Source organism: Panthera onca, chromosome A1 (genome assembly GCF_046562875.1).
Source record: "Panthera onca isolate mPanOnc1 chromosome A1, mPanOnc1 haplotype 2, whole genome shotgun sequence".
Lineage (NCBI taxonomy): Eukaryota > Metazoa > Chordata > Mammalia > Carnivora > Felidae > Panthera > Panthera onca.
This window is the reverse complement of record NC_138339.1, coordinates 140282012-140299516: the sequence shown is the minus strand read 5'-3', so window position 1 is coordinate 140299516 and position 17505 is coordinate 140282012.

Below are 17505 nucleotides of genomic sequence, written 5' to 3'. Positions count from 1 at the left end.
ACATAAGTAAGAACACATAATCATTACACATATTCAAATTCTGTATTAAGTATCAAAGATAGCAGCGACTATAAATAATTTGCAATGCCCTTTTCTGACCCTGTGATAATTAATTACTCTTAGAAATAAATATTGCCAGGTAATAAATTTGAACTGAAGCCTGTCATAAGATGTTGTGGATAGAAAAAAGGAGTAAAGCATCTCAATCTAAAAAAATCATTAAATATTCCAACAGAGAAGATCTCAGTATGTCATTGATTGCTTATTGCCTAACAGAAGAGGCATCTTTGAAAAAGCACTTTGATTTTAAAATTCTCATTGTATCTTTCATCATTCCCCTTTAATAGTCACGTGGCAAAGTTCAGAGAAAAGCAACTAATTGAAGTGGAGATAGAAATGGCTCTAAACAGGCTTAGGGGGTGATCCCACTAGAGAATAAAAAGAGAGGAGACCGTTTTTAAATTTATGAAAACTGAACCGCAAGTGACTTGGACTTTATTCTTTTCTAACTCAGAGAGCAACTGGGAAGAAGGGTTTCTTTGGTTTAACTCTGGAGCGCATCTAGAATAGTGAACGGTACTTGGAGATTTTACATTTAATGTTGGTGAGCGTGTCAGCCACAAGCCTTCGAGGTGTGAGGGCACTCCAGTGTTCTTGCTTTGTGATCTTAGTTCCTGAAGATGAAACTTGGTGTTTGGCTTTGGGAACATAGGTGTCCTCTCTACTTGGATTCTGGTATTGGTGGCAGTGCACTGAGGCTGGAGACCTTTCGGGTCCTCTGATCAGTATGCACCTGTCAAAGCCCAATCATCGTTACTGGTGCTAATGTGTGGGCCCTCCAAGCCCGCTGAGCAGATACTGCAAGTGGAACTTGCTTGTTTGATTCCTTGAATCTGTTCTTCCATAAACACACACACACACTCAGGACTTTTTTTTTTCCTTCAGTTGTTTAACTGCACTATCATAACACTATACCTGATCTTTGAAAAGAGCTATTTGGGATTTTCAGGGACCTCTAGTCAGAGAAGAATGGTGTGCTTTGAAAGAGAGGAAGACAGAAGGTAACGTTTAATAAGCAACCACATTGGGGATCTTACATATGCTGTTTTATTTCATCTTTATAACAACTCTTGGCAAAGAAAAAATTGCACTGTATAGGTTTAATAGACAGGGAGGACTTTGTTCAAGACAACCGCAGTAGGGGTCAAGACTCTAACAGAGGAAAAGTCTGAAATGTATGAACTGAAAAGGCAGATGAGTTTTCAGCACGCTGATGAGCTAGTGGAGGACCTTCACCTGGGAACACTGGTCAGTGTGGTGAGACCTCGTGTTTTTGCTATTTGGTGCTTATTGAAACTAGGTTCCCCCCTCACCACCCCCCTCCACGTCCAGAGAGCGAAAGATAGGGGCACAGGTGGTTTCTTTCATGATGGTTATTGTTCAGAAGGATGCCTCTAGGTTGAGAAAGATATGCCTGAGTTGTAAAACCAGCAAGAGACTGAGAGAAGTTTTGCACCTCAAAGGGTTTGTAACTGCAAGTTGTTGTGGAAAGTAAATGCTCTTCTAAAAGGGAGGTCTGTATCCTGTGGTCAGGAAGAAACCTGTGAAAAGTTGAGGGGAAGTTGAGCCTATCTTGATCGTCTTTCAGGTAAATGTTTATTACTCTTGATACAAAGACACTGGGGCTTGCAGGTGTTTATTTACCCTCAGTCTCCCAGCTGTTAAGCTGTGAAGTTTTGACTTGACCATAATCCTGATCTGCTCCCAAACCGGTGTTATTTCCCAACATAATTTTTTTTAACGTTTATTTATTTTTGAGACAGAGAGAGACAGAGCATGATTGGGGGAGGGGCAGAGAGGGAGGGAGACACAGAATCCGAAGCAGGCTCCAGGCTCTGACCTGTCAGCACAGAGCCCCACGTGGGGCTTGAGCTCAAGAACTGCGACATGATGCCCTTCTCTGAAGTTGGACGCTCAACTGACTGAGCCACCCAGACACCCCTTCCCAATATACTCTTCAGCCTTGTCAAAATCCCAGCAAAGGGAGGACCCTGGGCACACGGGAATTGTCAAAGCTTGCATTCTTAAATCATTTCCTGAAGCTCTCCAGCCCCTTAAGGGAAACAATCATGTCTAAAGAAGTTTTGTTCATCTAAAACTATCATTTGCTCCCCGTTCTCTAGATTTCACCAATCTGAGTATTTCATGGACTTAAAAGCAGATGCAACTATAAGGCAAGAGCCATGTCATGTGCCTGCCTGTCGTGTTCTACATTTCTAATAAAGACTTCTTACGGGCTGCACATGATTCTCTTGGAGTGTTTGTGAAACAGCTTGAAGAGTTTTCCCTTGTTGCCTCTTACATGACAATCATGTGTGGTACTTAGGAGTTAGGCACCATTTGTGATAAGGGGTAGAAGAAAAGAAGGAAAGTTCAGGAAAACAACTATTAATAAAGGGAGATTACTTCACTCAAATCTGGAAAGCAACAAGGTTGTCAGGGGCCCACAAGGGTAAGGGGCCATTCTGTTGCAGATCCTAATAAGGCTTTGCAGCTGGAAAAGCATCATCTGAGCCCGAAAATTCACATTCCTGTGGCAGGTTGTAAGCCAACAGCCCAGGGAGACTCAAGTCTTCTTCCCAATTGGCTACTGATTACATTTTTCCTTCTTAAAAAAAAAAAATAATGTTTATTTATTTTTGAGAAAGAGAGAGAATGAGCTCGGGAAGGGCAGAGAGAGAGGGAGACAGAATCCGAAGCAGGCTGTGAGTTGTCAGCACACAGCCAGACGCAGGGCTCGAACTCAAAAACCGTGAGATCATGACCTGAGCCAAAGTTGGATGCTTAACTGAGGCACAGCTTGCTTTTCACTTCTAAGAATGGAAGGAAACATTGAAGTTTGTCGGCACAGGATTAGCATCCCTGAAAATATTTAACGGTTTTCACTTTAATAACATTACTCTTGATTTATAGTTTGTCAAAAGACAACCATGTTTCTTTCAGGGTTTTTGATGACAGGGAAAGACACCTCTTACCCCCTCAGTGAAATCTCTTTTTGAATTAAGTGCCAGGGCTATTGACACCTTCATCTTTCCCAGTCTATAAGAAAAGTTTTCCCAGTACTGTAAGAAAAGTTGCTCATTCTTCCTAGGTTTTAATCTTAGGATAGATGAAAGACAAAACAATCCCCCCCACACACCTTTTTTTGGACAATAAATGCATCAAAAGCATAGAAAATTACAGCCAAGTGCTCTAATCATGGCTATCAGTTATTTATCTCAACTTTTCCAGAGAATTGGGATTACCAGCTTTTTTTCTGTGAAAAAAGGGTCATTTTCTTTTATAATAGTAGTTATGAACTCCTGGTTGGATTTTAAGTGTCGGGCAATGGTTTCCTTAGGATTAGCTTCAGAATATTTTTGCTTGAATATGCCAAGATTCTGGTAATCCTCAGGAGAAATTAAAAATGCTATTATTTAAGAATTATTATTATTATTATTGAGCAGGTAGAGTGGAAAATGGAAAGGAAACACTTGGAATTTTATGAGCTACAAGCAGCCATTTTCAAGGACTTTGAACCCAAGGAGGAAGATTATTGTGGGTGTGTAGGAAACATGTCTATTTCAAAAGGATACCAGAATTAGGCAACATGTACAAGCACCACTTCAATTTTTTAAGAGTTTGGGGGAAATAGCAGAGTTAAAGAAGGTACATGGGCCTATCAAACACATTTAGTGTGAATTAACCTTTAGTTATTGGAATCCACAGGCCCTTCTTAATTGATCATCTGCAAATGATGCTCCTACTTTGCAGTGAGATTCTTCAGGGGAGAATTGGATGATTGGTCCAAATATCTTCTGCTTTTATTTTCAGTCTTTGGCATTCCTTGTAAAGATGCTCATAATTGTATCTAATATTACATATGATCATCTCTTTCTGGAAAAGTGTTTACTCAAAAGAAACAACTTTTATAAACACCAACTATCCACATAGAACCCTTTGATTATAACCCTTTGATCTCACAAGCAGAGTGGCCTGATTTAAACAACATTAGTTTTGGTGATAGTATGTTTTCAATTTCACAATGGTGTGCTACAAATTGATACATTGAAAGGTTTTGAACCTGTAGTATTTTTGTCCTTCTAGAAGCAAACAGAAATTAAGAAATACCACGGTTGTCTTGATGTAAGGATACTTTTTCTCTGGTGATAGTAGAGGGTGAATTACAGGTTCTTCCAGAGATCATAATATAAATAACAAGATCTTTGCAATGAAGTTTTCCAGTGCGTGTTTTGGAAGGAAGATTGATAGTTTACATTTCCCTGTACAGCTTTGTTCTTGGAGGTGATTGCTTCAAATGAGCTACAGAATTTGAGTTTTTGAGAAGAATAAACTTATTTATTTATTTTTATTTTTAAAATATAATTTATTATCAAATTGTAGAAGAATAAACTTTTAAAAGTAAACAGACTACAGAGGGATGGGATATCACTTACTTGGATACATAGCTCAATTCCTTGAACCTTGATTAGTTCTCCCCAATGTCTTCGTAATCATATAAACATCATAATGACAGGCAGTGCATGATAGCTCGCCCATCTTCTCCCAGGTATGCTCAGTCTCATTAAGAGTACACATGTCTCAGGGTGCCGGAGTGGCTCTGTCGGTTGGGTGTCTGACTCCAGCTCAGGTCATGATCTTACAGTCAGTGGGTTTGAACTCTGCACCAGGCTCTATGTTGACAGCTTGGAGCCTGGAGCCTGCTTCAGATTCTGTGTCTCCCTCTCTCTCTGCTCCTCCCCCGCTTGCGCTCTGCCTCACTCTGTCTCCCAAAAATGAATAAAGGTTTAAAAAAAAGAAAAAAAGGTACAGATGTCTCCAGAGCACTTAGTACGAGTATATTTATTTCCATGCTGCCACAGCACATGACCCTAAACTTAATGGCTTAAAACAGCACACATGTATTCTATCTCTAGTAATCACAAATCTGAAATGGGCTTCATTGGTCTAAAATCAAGGAGTCAGCAGCGCTGTGTTCCTTTGTGGAGGCTCTAGAGGCAGATTCCTTTGCCTTTCACAGCTTGTAGAAGCAGCCTACATTCCTTGGCTCATGACTCATTCATCCGCAAAGCAAGCCATGGCCAGGTATGTTTGTCCTACATGCTGTGACCATGCCCATGGCCACATGAACATTGGCTTTTCTGTCTCCTGTTTCCCCATTTAATAGACTCTCATGAGTACAGGGAGCCCATCTGGACAATGCGAAGTGATTTCCCATCTCAAGGTTGGTTGATGAGCAATTTGTTTTTCGTCTGCAATCTTAATTCCCCTTTTCTGTGTAACCTAACCTATTCATAGATTCCTGCAATCAGGATGTGGACATTTTTGGAAGGCTGTTATTTCAGCCCACCACTACAATCATTTTATGTACTTGTTTACCTGTTTTTAGCTGTTTCCTCCCACTGGAATATTAACTCAGTGAGAATAGTAATCATGTCTGTCTTTTTCACTTGCTCGTGCTCAAATACTGGTTGAGTGAAGACTGAATACATGAATGGAAAAGTATAACATATCAAACATGCTGTTGGTCAGGGTTTAGGGCACACAACACATATTTCTCCTCTTTGCCCCTGTGTTAGGGACCATTTGAGATTTCCACACAGGTTCAACTTAAGGATATCGACAGGTCACCATGATTAGTGCTCCAAAGGGAGGTTGGGGGTCTGGGCCTGTGGTCCTGCAGGTATATCTCTTTTGCATTCAAAAGACTCCGCTCCCGAGTCTGAAGCAGTGCCAAAGACTGGCTTGTGTTTCAGGTGCAAACCCTGTAGTGCTCAGGAGAGAATCTGAGAATCCTGTCTACAGCAGAAACACCTGCAAAGAGGACTGGGCTGAGCCAAGTGCGATCCATGCTTACAAATTCACCTCAAGATCATTGAAGTTTCTCCGGGGAGAATGAGGGGCCAGCAGACAGGGGCCAGCACTATCACTCCATGGAGTCCCTCCTGGGGCTGAAGCGAGAGAAAAGGGTGCTGAGTGGTGAACTTTCATTCAACCACATGTATGGTCTTACACTTTTGCTTTTGCTTTTTTTTCTTATTGATGAGCTTCTTACTCTGTATCAGTGCTCCGTGGATAAGTCCTGGCTGGGTTACTTTCAGGCTCTTGAAAATATATTCTTGGGGCACCTGGGTGGCTCACTTGGTTAAGCATCTGACTCTTGGTTTTGGCTCATATCATGATCTCGTGGTTGTGAGATAGAGCCCCAAGGCAGGCTCTGCGCTAAGTGTGGAACTTGTTTAAAATTCTCTCTCTTCCTCTCCTTCTTCCCCTTCTTCGCTCGTGCTCTCTCAAAAAAGAAGCAAATGAAAGAAAATATATTCTTTAACCCAGTTACAAAAATATACCTACAATCTATGAATACTCCATACTTTATAACTTGCCTTTCATGGGCCAGAAAACAAATGTCCTGACCAATCTAGAAATGCTTGCAGATATATAGGGTAATTATCTTTTTGTAGCATAAACAAGAAATGCTAAATACAAAAAGATTCAGCATTAATAGGGTGCCAGGGTGGCTCAGTTGGTTAAGCGTCTGACTCTTGATTCTGGTTCAGGTCATGATGTCACGGTTTGTGGGATGGAGTCCTGGGTCTGGCTCCTTTCTGGGCATGAAGACTGCTTAAGATTCTTTCTCTCTTTTATCTCTGCCCCTCTCCAATGGTGCACACATTTACGTGATCTCTCTCTCTCTCTCAAAAAAAAAAAAAAAAAATGACTCAGCATTAATTTCATGATGTTTCTAGCTCCCCATTTAAAAATTATAAAATCAATACATAAAATAATTATAATATGATACTGTAATAATATATTCCTGGAATTAGAATATGGACATCTTTATGGAGACCTTATTCTACCTGCCACAATTACAATTCTTTTAATTACTTGTTTACTTGTTTTAATCTATTTCCTCCCACTGTGGTATCAACTCAGAAATAGTATGTATTTCTGAGTTGGGAAATGGGAATTCAGAATCTTTAATCTTGGAATATCTGAATTTAAAGCCCATGTAATTAAACCATTGATATTATGGATGAAAAATCTGAATGCAAAAGATATTGATTCAGTGGCTTACCCACATTCTCACAGCCCCACAGTGGGTCATACCTATAAGTTGGGCTTTCTATTGAGTATTTTTTTTTTTCCCTCAACTGTGTTGGTAGTGTGTGTTCTTTCTGTCTTGCTTCCTTCCTTTTTTCCAGTTTTCCTTTCATTTTCTTCCTTTCCTTCCTTTGTTCCCTTTATTTCCTTCTTCCTTCTTTCTTTCTGGCATGTGTTAAAATTTTGACATAAATAGTTGGTTGAATTCATAGAATATGGAAAGTATGAAAACTGTAACACTTAAGTATATAACTCTACAATAAATAAGAACACATTTAGAAAAATATAAAACTACTCAAACACACCTTGACTATAGCAACTAATCTTTTTCTACACAGTTTTCCTATATTAAAGCCCAGATTACGTGAGAAAACTGTCCTTTGGCCAAAAATGTGATACATTTTCACGACCTATGGTCTTTCTAGTGCCCGCATGAATTGGCTTTACATACATTATGATTAGAACACAATTATAAAAGTACCTTTCTGACTGAATATCTTGTTTCTTCAGGCAATCAATTTTTTTCTTTATGCTAAATATGCATAATATTACATGAAATACCAATATTAAGTCCACTAAAGTAAATTCCCAAATAAATAAATGGCATGTGTTATTATATTTGATGATAAATGTTGAACAACTTGTTAGAATTTTTTTTTAATTAATTTTATTTTAGAGACAGCGTGAGTGGGAGAAAGGGGTAGAGGGAGAGAAAGAGAAAATCTTTAAAAAAATTTTGTTTAATGTTTGTTTATTTTTGAGAGACAGAGAGAGACAGCATGACTGGGGAAGGGGCAGAGAGAGAGAGAGAGAGAGAGCGCAAGAGAAAGAATCTGAAGCAGGATCCAGGCTCTGAGCTGTCAGCACAGAGCCTGACTTGGGGCTCGAACCCACCAACAACAAGATCATGACCTGAGCCAAAGTCGGTTGCTTATCCAACTGAACCACTCAGGCACCCCAAGAGAGAGAAAATCTTAGGTGGCAGCCTGAAGCCCGACATGGGGCTCAATCCCATGATCCTGGGATCATGACCTGAGCTCAAATCAAGAGTCAGGTGACTGAGCCACCCAGGTGTCCCTAGAAGTTTTATTAAAATCAAACATAGAAGTACAGAGTATAACATATGTAACTGGAACTGATTTAGTCTCTGAGGAGGCAAATGTTTTAATAAAAATACTTAGTTTTGCCTGAATTGGCCTGTGCTGTGGGATAGAGCAGTTGGTTTCCTGTGTCTAATCTGAAAGCACCAACCTTGTTAAACTATTGAACGCTGAATGCCTTGCCTTTAAAATAAATTATAGGGCTTTATTATGAGTAAACAAAATACTGAGGAAGAGCCCATGGAAGCTGCTTTGATTTCACTCTTTGATATTTATATCTTTTGTGACTCACTGTAAAATACATAAACATCCACCTGCATATATTCTATTTATGACATAATTGAGTAATAAGTAAGCTATAAGTGAGTGTTTATCAAAGGCATTCATAAGTGAAAATTAAATGAATATATTCATATTTATGATAATACTTCATAGAATATTTAATATGATTTCCATTGAGGAATGTTGTATGTTAATATGTTCTAAATTCTACACTTTCAATTTCTACATGGTATGTAGACATGTTCTACGATTTCATTTCTGAGCCAGTACCAGATCGTCTTGTACTATCCTATTCTTCTTATGTTAAAAACAAAACAAAGCAAAAAAAATGTGAAAGCAGAGGTGATGTATGAAAATCAAAGTACATGAAACTGTTTGGTTTTTTCTTTATTATTCTTTACCTGTGAACGTTCCAGAAAATGCACTATTTTTTTTTAATTGACTCCTGTTGCCCCTTTCCAACCCCCTTTCAGATGAAGAGTAAAGAGAATAGGAGGGGAGTGTTTCTATAATACTGCTTTACTCATATAGACCTTCTTTCCTTCTGGAGTGTAGACCCCGAAGCCATCTTGCTTCCCTCCAACCTGCCATGCCCCTGGCATGTTTCTTAACAGTGAACTGGCTCTAGGTGTTAGCAGCAGCAGCTATCAGCCAGCCCAGAAGACGGTTCATCTGCATCTCTATCACAAACTAAAAAGAAAAAGCAGGAGAGGGGCGCCTGAGTGACTGAGTAGATGGAGCGTCCAACTTCAGCTCAGGTCACGGTCTCGCAGTTTGTGGATTCGAGTCCCATGTCGGGCTCTGTGCCCACAGTTTGGAGACTAGCGCCTGCTTCAGATTCTCTGTCTCTGTCTCACTCTGCCCCTCTCAGCTCATGCTCTCTCTCTCTCTCTCTCTCTCTCTCAAAAATAAATAAACATTAAAAAAATTTAAAGAAGAAGAAAAAGCAGGAGTACCTAGTAACAAGCATATCAGGAAGTATTCCGACGGGAGGAAATGGCAATGCCAAATGGGCCGCTCTAGAAGCCTCTTCTCCATCACCATCCTCTCCCACGTTCTTGCTCCACTTATTCAACGAGTATTTGTTGGGCTCCTTTTTCATCCAACTCCTCAAATCCCTCAACTTTGCTGACTTTGTGACCAGCAGGGATCTGTCTTCTCACCTATGTGGCCCGTCTTCTCAGGCAGCATCAGTGACTTCCTTTTTTTCTTTGAAGTTAAATGAATTCTACCCGTTTTTTTTTTTTTACTTTAACTTTTAATACTTTTCTGTTTATTTCCATTGGTAAAACTAAACAAAAAACATGTTTTTCACTACTCCATAAACAACCAGCAGACACCTGCAGAGCAGGAGCATTCAATCTCAGCATTTACGTGTCCTGTTTTTCTTCCCCAACTCCATCACCAACAATAATCCCTTGAAGACACAATTGCTTCTTCCTTGTATCCCCAGTGGCTGGTGTGATTCATGGAAGGAATGGAAGGCTTGATACCTGGTTGTTGGATGAGTAAGTAGAATGTACAAGTGAGTGAATGGATCATGATTCCTGAGAATTTTCTCCGTACCAGGCAATGTGCTAAGAATGGGAGGTGGGGAATATGGAAATGGTTCTTGTACTCAGCAAATTTACAGTCTCACAAGAATTTCTGGGCCCTATCACTCACCATTTGACAAGTATTTTGATGGTAAAGTGTTTTTATTATAATGTAGTAATGAACATCTTACTAAAAATGGTTTTTCTGCACTAATAATTTTGAATTGCTTTCCTGTCATAGAATCCATGGGTCAAAATATATGAACACTTGAAGCTTTAATTATTCATTAGCTCCTTCCTTTTCATGCAAAATAAGAGAGTTATAAGTATTGACAGATTTTTGTTTATATCTTTAGCCAGAGGAAAATGTTGTCTTTAGGGGAATATTGTAGTCCTATATATTTTATTTCTGGTCAAATCATTCTACCTGACTTTTTTTCTGGTTATCTTTGATCATTTGTTTTTGAAAACTTTGAGGGAACTCATGGGGGACCTGACAAAAATAATGATTTGATTAATAAACTCATGTGGGATAGACAGATTTGCATAGAAATCACAAAGCTGTTTCTTACACCTGTGTATTGTCAATTTCCTACTTAGCCTCTGGCTGCAAACATTTCAATGCTGTCTATCACATCAACAGGCTCTTTTTGCTTGGTAATAATCTAGAAAGATGATGACATTTGACAGGAAAAAAAAGCTGATATGAGCAGTGTGCAATATTTCCTTTGTGAAGAACTTGGTGTAATATCCTTCCTCACCTGGTGCTCTCTATGACTCCGGGCTCTTTATTTGAAAAATGAACCACACTATTAAGAATCAAGAGAGTATTCATTAAATCTGAATGTCAAGAAGGGAACTTTATAAGGAACTTTTAATGTTTTATACTTTCGTATCTAAATCAAGATAGAAATAGTAAGTTAGATTTCTTTTTACATTTAACTTGTGCCTTACATTCAGTACTGCAAATATGAAGGAACATAAATTGAATATTCTGCTATTTTCTTTCCCTACTCTAGAAATATATTGTTAATAAGGCAAAATCCTTGGAGATTCAACCCATCATCTTTGTCATACATTAGACCTGCTAGACCCTTGAATATTGAAAGTTGATATGGCAGTTGCTTTTTCAGAAATCCTACAAAGTGGTTGTATTATGCATCAGATGATACTTTTATAAATTTTTTCTGTTTGGTATTTACCTTCTGCATTGAAACCAGAGTTAATTATTCATTTAAAATATTTGAGGGGCACTTCAGTGGTTCAGTTGATTCAGCATCTGACTTCAACTCAGGTCATGATCTCACAGTTGACGAGTTTAAGCCCCGCATCGGGCTCTGTTCCAACAGTGCAGAGCCTGCTTCGGATCCTCTCTCTCTCTCTCTCTCTCTGTACTCCTCCCTTGCTCACTCTCTCTCTTTCAAAAATAAATAAACATTTAAAAAGTTTTTAAAAAGTTTTTAAAAAGTTTTTAAAAAGTTTTTAAAAAGTTTTTAAAAAGAGGAGACCTTGGATTGCAAATGTCAGAAAACTCCAACCAATCAGGCTTTAACAACCAAAAAACATCAATTATCTTACATGCCAAGAAGACATGTAACTCCAGAAATGGTGGTTCAACAGATATAATTAATATCATAATGAATATAAGCAAGAAACCAGTTTTTTTCCTGTCCTTAGCATCTCTAGGAAACTCTCTTTATGGTTACAAAATCATTTCCGCAGTTAGAGACATGACATGTAGTCTCCAAAGTTCCCGAAAAAGGACAGTGGTCACCTCCTCCTTGATTCTTTTTTAAAAGTTTAATAAACCTTTTCCAGAAGCCACCCAAAAGGTTTCCCCTCACTTCTCTTTGGCCAGTGCTGTGTCTAACACCTATGCCTAAAGCAATCACTGGAAACAGAAGGGAATTAAAATGTTTAGCTATAATCCATGGTTCACCCTCGACCAGGAGAACTATTACCCTTCCCTAGATAACACAGCATATGATGTCACACCTGAAATATAATCAGGACTCTGGAATTAAGTAGTTACAGGGATTCAGCTTTTGGTGGGCAACACAGAGGATGTCACGAATTTAACTAGGTTCTTGCCCTGAAAGATTTGACAGTCTAGTGTGGGAAACGGATAAGACAATAAAGGATTGTTAACAGCACTACTTAACATCTATTGTGTGTAGCCCCAATAGATGCGTGTAAGTGATGTCGCGAAGGTGATGAAGAGAAGCATCTAAGCAGGGATAGCTTATAATTTTACTCATTTTTTAGTTTATTTGTTCGAGAAAGAGAGAGAAAGAGAGAGAGCTAGTGGAGGAGAGGTAGAGAAAAAGGGAGAGAGAGAATCTGAAGCAGGCTCCACACTGCCAACACTGAACCCGACATGGGGCTCAAACCCACAAACCGTGAAATTATGACCTGAGCTGAAATCAACAGTCGGATATTTAACTGACTGAGCCACTCAGGCGTCCCTGGAGAGTTTATGATTTCAGATTGAGGGGAGAAAATGAAGATAGCACAGCTGAGAAGACCCGAAGACAAATATTACTTCCGTGTTATTATGCTTGACAGATTGTGAAAGGTATCTTTCAAAATTATTTTTCATCACTTCAGTCATGTTATCATTCAGATTTTCAAATAACTTACCATTATACTTTTTCTTGGACTATATATATCAACAAGTAAGGTAAATTGAAAGCTTTCTTATAGGGGTAGACTTTGTTATTTCAGACCTGGTGAATTTGATTGACCAGAGTCATGATGACAGTAATGATAGATGATCGTGATGTTGATGTGATGGCACTGCTAGTCTGACTGTACGTGACGTCAGAGGAGTTGTAGAAACTTTTTGTTCTGGATTTTGAATTGGTACACTGAACATCATTAAGCCTTATGCAGTAAATTAACTCCATTAACATAATTGTCAATTATGTGTCATATGAATACCAGAAAATTTGTTGCCTGTTTCGTTTTTCTGTTAAAGTTATCATAAAAGGAGAAAGGGTAGATACAATGATATTTTGAATATGTAGCTGATGGGAATAGTTCTTACACTCATTAAATGCAAGTGCAAGTAGTATTATGATTTGAGACGTATTATGCAACAACAGCCAAAAAAGCCAATTGCTGTCTCATGCGATGCATCTTCTCAGTTCCAGGTGAGGCTAGGAAAACAGCATGACAGTTCGAAGAGAAGAAATTTACATAGTTTCAATTAATCACACAGCTTCAGTAAGATGGTTTAAAAAACTATTTTATCTTTATCTTCCATGTGAATTTATGTTAGGTGAGGATCACCTACCCACTTTCTAATTGATTTGAAATCCTTAGAAACTATATACAATTCATGTACAATGAAGTATTGATCAAGTCTGATATTGATTTGGAAGAAGTCATGGCATGTGGTGACTAAAATGTAAAGAACTCTATACAGAGCCTTGTATTTGGTAGAGGGGATATGGGCCCCAAAGGAATATTTGTTTATTTACCTCCTTCCTTATTGATTTTTTAAATGTTTATTTTTTGAAAGGTAGAGGGTAGGGACAGAAAGAGGCAGAGAGTGAGCTGGAGAGGGGCTGAGAGAGAGGGAGACAGAGGATCCAAAGAGGGCTCTGCACTGACAGCAGAGAGCCTGATATGGGGCCCAAACCCATGAACTATGAGATCATGACCTGAGCCGAAACCAAAAGTCAGACTCTTAACTGACTGAGTCACCCAGTGCCCCAAAAGGAATATTTACTATATATTATTGGTATTTCATTTTGCCATAAGGGGGTGAGAATAAAGTAGAGATTTATAGCTATAAATCTCTATAAATGCCTCTATCTCCGCATCTGTGAACTGGGGCCTCTATCTCTATGAATGTGTGACATCAGAGTCAGGACATGAACCCTAGATTTATCTCATTGTTTTTTATTTCCCTCTTCTCTCTCTGTTGTATTTGCACCATTCTTCCTTTTCTTTTCTTCACCTTTATTCTGCCATTTTCTTAGCCCAAATTAGCAAATTTCCTTTTGATCTTTTACCATCTTCTTTATCTCTTCCAAATGAAAAGGCATTAAATTCTCCCAAGCCTCTCAGATGCTTCAATTCATGAATCAATACATGAATCATGTAGTCCTCACATTCAGATAATAACAATGGTTCTAATATCATATAACTATCTCATTGTGCCTGGTTTTATCAATTTCTAGGAGAAACACTATTTGGTGGGAAGGAAGGAAATCCGCTCTCATTTCTCTTTTTGACTTTTTGATCAAGAGTTAGCAAATAATAGGCATTTGAAGAATAAGAAAGGAGGTTCCTGAATAATTGATTCCATCTCTCTTTCTCTCTCTCTCTCTCTCTCTCACACACACACACACACACACACACACACACACTGAACATAGTGGCTGACACAGTATTTTCCATATCTATCAGCTATAAAGTTGTACTAAAAATAACATTGAAAGAAATGTTTAATATGTACAATCTGGTTATATCATGGGGCATACAGTTTCAGATTCTACAGAAAACACATTTGAATTGTCACTTTTTTTTTTTTTTTTTTTTTTTTTGCAACATTATCCTTCCTTGTACTTCACCCTTCGAAAGAGTTTTTACTGAGGAACATAATAATCTCAGGACACAGAATCTAAACCTAATCTGTAATTTTGAATGTTCTACTGAAGGTAGGGCTCAGGGTAAATTATTAGATGGCAGTGCCTACCACTGAGCTCAGTACCTGGCAGGTTGTAAGCCCTCAAGTTTTATTTGTTGATGCTGTAAGTCACCTCAGAGCAATTTGATTTGTGCTGTGTTCTTTTTTTCCTTCTTTCTTTCTTTCTTTCTTTCTTTCTTTCTTTCTTTCTTTCTTAATGTTGATTAATTTTTGAGGGTCACAGAGAGTGTGAGCATGGGAGGGACAGGGAGACACACAATTGACATGGGGCTCGAACCCACAAACGCGAGATCATGACCTGAGCCAAAGTCAGATGCTTAACCGACTGAGCCACCCAGGCGCCCCTGAAATCCGTTTTTGTGGAACATAATATTGGATTAATTTCTATGCCTCTGATAAGTAATTCTACACAGGGGTAGATGGAGTAAACCCTTGTATTCTTTATGAGAAGTAGTTATCGTTAGTAAATTAATAATGTAAACAAGCTTTAAAGAGGTTAATCACGAAAGAAACAGTTACTTGAAACTCGTTAATTTCTCTGTGCTTTTTATTTCCATAATTTTTCAGGTTACATGATTCTCCATTTAATTTTCCCCTGTGCTGTATATAGCTGAACCTTGGACGTCATGGGTTTAATGTGCACAGATCCATTTCTACATGCTTTATATTTTTTGAGAAATACAGTGCAATACTGCAAATGCATTTTTCTTAGTATTTTCTTAATAACATTTTCTTTTCTCTACTTTATTTTCAGAATACAGTATACAATGCATAAAAGAAACAAAATATGTGTTAACTGAATGTTATGTTATCAGTAGGCTATCTTGTCAACAGCACGCTTTTAGTAGTTAAGTTTTTGGGGTGTCAAAGTTCTATACAGGTTTTCAATCGCCCTTCACTGTGGTATTGTCAAGGGTCATCTCTACATTTATCTGGCTAGAACTTTGTCTTTTTATTAAGTTGTCGTTTGTAAATGTTCAAAATAGTCCCTTTTTCAAAGTGGAATTATTTCAAGCTGTTAATTTTACTGTTTCTTTGAGAGTGTACACTGATGATATTAATTCATTCATTGATTTTTACATCTTTTTTGAGTGTAAAATAAGATAATTGGGAAATATATAAAAGTGTGATATAAAGAAGGGCAGGAGCTGGGTTCCTGCTAAGGTCATGACTATAGGATGAATGTCACTATTGGCTTCAAGATGGTGAGCTCCTTGACTGTTGCAGTGTTGCACTTGCAGTGCAAGTGATTTGTGTTTTTGTTTGTTTGTTTGTTTGTTTTGTTTTATTTCCAAGACTTATCCCAGAATCTGGCACATACTAGGTCTTCAGTAAATATTTGTTGGATAATGATAATGACAATGACAATAATAATAAAAGGAATGACCCCAAAGCAGGGGTTAATGCCATTTAAATAGCTGGTCAGTCAAAGCAGAATGAACAAAGCAGCCATAATGTTCAGAAACCTCAGGCATGTTGATGTGGCTGAAAGGGGGCGGGGGAGGGAGTTGGGCAGGAAGTACTAGGAGAAAGAAGCAAGAGAATTGAGTGGCACCAGACCATGAGGGCTCTTGGTACCAATGGGAAGAGCTAAGATTGTATTCCATAGGTAAGTGCAGACTTACTGGCAGGACATAATAGAATCACGATTTAATTTGGGGGGTAAAAAAAAATCAGTCTCCTGGTAAGGTAAATGATGAAAAAAGGATGTAAGTGGAAGGAGGAGTCAGATATAAAAGGTATACCAACATGGTAGAAACTATAGGATTTCCAATGCATCATATACTTGGGTTAAGGAAACGAAGCCGACTTTGCAGCACCCAATACTCTGATTTAGGACCTGATATGAAAGGCCATTCATTGCCCTGGCATCAGAGCAGGAAGATCAGAGTCTGTGGATAGGAAATAACATTATCCTTTATTGTTTGAATGGTTACTTGTGTGTCTGGCCAACCAAATTTAACCAAGTAAGAAAAGGACTGTGTATGATATCACTCTGCCATCATTTCCTCTGGCATTATGGCTTACACCTATAGTTCTTCATTAAATATTTGTTTAGGATTTTACGTATCAGCACATTTTATTAGATGTGCATTAGAATCTTGAGGAAAGGAGAAAAAACTGTGTGACTGAAGTGGTATATAATTTCCTCTCAGTTTTCTCTGGGAGTAAACAGATGATTACAGCCAAGAGTCTGAGCAGAGAGAAATAAATGGAGTTAAGTGTTATCTTTGCCATATTGTCTGTGAAACAAGATGATACAAAAATCCCCAAGTTCACTCAAGGGTTTATGGCACCAACAGATGGAAATATCTTGAAAAAAAAATGAATTAAGACATGTTGCATTAATTATAATAGAAACCAAAACCCCAGTGCAGTGTTTTAAACTTTTCAAAGTATTAAAAAGAATCAAATAATTTTATTTTGTTAAAGAGGGTGATTTTTATCAGCAACCTCTTTGGAAACATCACTTGATTCCCTAGGCTTGTCTAAAATCATATAATGAGCATTTAGTTGCAATTTTTATGACTGGTTTGTTAAATAAGTCCCTTGTACTCATGCCAAATATCTCCCTTCTGGGAAATTTGTCTTGACGTCTAGGTTATTTCTCCACACTCATGTTGTTATTGTGCTCTATTTCACATAGCTGTGAAATGAAAACAGAGAATCGGGAAATTAAAATGGCCACTATTATGCTTTTTTAATGTCATCGTGTAGCTAATGCATAGATATAACAACTCTTGTACCAAAAAGCACTGTATTCTTCCAT